Here is a 3,438-nt window from a genome sequence, read left to right on the forward strand (position 1 = left end):
TTAAAAAACTATGGAAGTTTCTACAACTTTTCAAAGCCTTCAAACGGTCTTAATGAAGTGGAAACATCACAATCAACTTGATAAAGTTTAACTGGAATGAATTGAAATGAAACGATAAAAAGACACACCAGAATGACACAATACAAATCATGATTTCATTTCGAAATGTGGAATATTGAAAAACTAAGTGCGTACAAAAATATTTATCATTTTATATAAATGATTTCATTTCGAAATGTGGAATATTGAAAAACTATGCGTACAAAAATATTTATCATTTTATATAATCGAAATTCGATGGTGAAAATATCCAAACATTTACAGACGTTGCAAAATATTTAATATCTGGATTTGAAACCATCCAGAGAGCAGTTTTTTTTATTAATTACGAGGATAAACTACATTAATTGATTGATTGGAAACGTAAACCCAATCCTTACAGTGTAATTAATCTGAAAAACTACTCTCTATAGATTACAAAAATCTTACATCTAACCCCATCCAGATTGTCGCAGTTAATTAAAGCAGCTTACGATCTGATGCTAAACATATTTCCCAGTCGCTAAACATTTCGCACTTTCGGGCAGAACTGCATCATTCAGGCCGGCAGCGACAGAAGAATCATGGAAACACGCAGCAACTATAATTACTTGTTAAGCATAAGCATACAGTGAAGCAGTACAACGGCGAGGCTGGTCTAATAGGGTTTCTCTCCGACGTAGTATCCCGGTGGAAAGTAATTGCACGTCATGAAAATCTGACCATTGTGGCAAACAACCCTCGCACAGCCAACTTTTCTGGTATTCTTCCACACGATCTGCGTATAGTGGCCACACATCTCATCTCTGATACACGAATTCTTTCGACTATCGTAGTACCTCTTCTCACTAAGCCACGCAACAGCTGCATCATAGGGCTGCCAATTCTTGCCACTTCCCCTGAATAAGTTCTCCCCATATGGACCTAACGAATGTCTCAAGGCACAATCGCCGCGCCTCTGCTCTGCATACCACTGAGCATAGGCAGCAACCCTCTCGTCCCATACCAGAGGGGTTTCTCCAACTTGAGCCCTTGCTTCGTTCTGAGGGACCAAAAATTGTTGGGCTAAACTGTTTGCATACATAGGGACACGCATATGGTATAAACCCTTTGTTTCGCTGAAACTGCCATGCTTTCCAGGCGCTGCAGGGCTGAATGCTGCTGGAAGACGTGCTGGATACACGACAAAGATCAGTACCATCGAATAAAGCAGGATAATAAAGATGGCAATCTTGGAACACTTTTTTTTTGTGATTATGCGCTCCATTCATTCAGTCTGCTGCTCCCTATCGGACGAGATGCACTGAAAATCTCAATGTGTACAGTTACATTGATAAATTTGTTGGAATCGTACAAAGTTTATAATTTTGATGGCGTTCCAACGAATGAGTAGGACCATAAAATTTTCATACATCATAGAACGGGGGGTATCACTCTGTATTCAACCATCCCTGCTAATAATAACCATCGCCACAAATGAATCTTCAGGATTCAGAGGATTAAAGCAGGCTGCAGTAATGTAAAATAAATAGCTTAATCTCAACGTGCACTACATGTCTGTCTACACAATGACCTGGTTTTCTTGTGGGATCTCCGGCCATCGTGCTCGGTATTGAATGATTTCAATATGCCTTCACAATATTATCGAAGGAAAAAAGTTAGGTTTGTATTTTTTTTTTTCAAATATAATAAAAATGGATTATAGAAGATTAAATGTGTTCGAGGTGACAGATTCAAATGCAGGAGGACAGAACGTACATTTTAATATTCATACTGTTAAACGAAAACAGGTCTTCATCCCACATTTGGTGGATGATAACTATCAACCCTGATTACTCGGTCTCACTCCAACTAAATCTAATAATAACAATTAGCTATAATATCCCAGATTTTGTGTATGATAACAATCAACCGTGATTTCTCGGTCTCGCTCCAACTAAATCTAATAATAACAATTACCAATAATATCTAAAATATTCATGACTAGGTATAAACCATTTAAACTAATCCTTAAAGCTAATTCTAAAAATAAATTATATAAAAATATAATTAATTCTAAAAATAAATTATATAAAAATGTAATACATTTTGGTAAAATTTATATAATTTTAAACTATATAATTTTAATTATAATATTTATCATAATATTTATCATATTTTGCTTGGATTATAAGTAAAATATATATATATATATATATATATATATATATATATATATATATATATATATATATATATATATATATATAGTTTATTAATTTTCTTATATAAAAATTTAATATCTCATCTAATTATTATTTTAAAATTAAATTATTTAAAATAACATAGATACAATTTTATTAAATTTATATAATTTTCTTAAATTTATAATTATAATTATATAAATTTAATTAAAAAAATCTTTAATATTTTTATGAATTTAGATTTATATAATTGTAGTGAGAAAGCTAAGGTGCATAATAAAGTGTAGATTAACGAGGTGTAAAATGGAGACCGAGTAACCTTGTAATTGGACAAAATGTCGTGAAGGAAACATCGTAAGTCTGTAGCATATGAGAAAAAAACATACATGAAAAATAATGTGATATGTTATGCAATCTAAATGTAGTCCAATTTGAGTAAAAGAGAAATCTTAATGTTGTCCTCCTTGTGCCTTTTTTCAAAAGAAACATCGTAAGTGGATAACATATGGAAGATGAGCATAGATGAACACACAATTATGCATTGGGAATCCTTAGGTTTGGTTTTGGAAAACTCAATTACAGGTCTAGATTCAGTATCACCTTGTCCAATATCATTCTATGCAACAAATTTGAGATCCAAGAGTCCACATCAGGCTTTATGTTTTCCAAAACTGATTTCACTTGCTTCCAATATCATATTGAGAAAAATGGAATTACTTGAACAATTTATTTCAAGAAAGAACTATTTCAAAATACAATATCCATCACATATCTTGAAAGGCGAGAGACAATGTATGATAAGTGAAGAAGCAAGCCCACATATCCCTAACAATACACCAATTCTATGCTTTCTCAGGTTTAAAGATGTCAAGTTGGCTTAGTTAAATGAGCTCTAAGACAATTACCAGAATTAGGTTTTGTCTCATTCATAAGAAAGTTAAAGATAGCCATAAACCCCATGAGGTCCACGCTACAAGTTATTTTAAGTTGTTGACCATTAAGGTGCTCCATTAAACCAAATGGTACTGAAATTCTATAGAGCATTTTTCCAACTTCATTTTCATGGGGATCCCACAATAATCTAGGAGTTGTAGGGGCTTGGGACCAAATTGTAAATGAAGCTGAAGAAGTCATGGAGGCTTACATGAAACTATAGAAAATAAATGTTAGTATTAATGAAGCTATGGCACAAGAAAATGTGGATGTTGAGTGTTTG

The 3,438-nt window shown here is 33.0% G+C and overlaps 1 pseudogene; it reads right to left on the bottom strand.

Annotated features, from left to right (window-relative positions):
* Positions 1-697: 697 nt before the first annotated feature.
* On the bottom strand, positions 698-1,240 carry LOC149241558 (pathogenesis-related protein PR-1 pseudogene; annotated as a pseudogene).
* Positions 1,241-3,438: the final 2,198 nt, after the last annotated feature.

The sequence above is a fragment of the Pinus tabuliformis genome, chromosome 8, assembly GCF_031772625.1.
Source record: "Pinus tabuliformis cultivar Carrire ecotype Pingquan chromosome 8, CPIR1, whole genome shotgun sequence".
In the NCBI taxonomy this organism is placed as follows: domain Eukaryota; kingdom Viridiplantae; phylum Streptophyta; class Pinopsida; order Pinales; family Pinaceae; genus Pinus; species Pinus tabuliformis.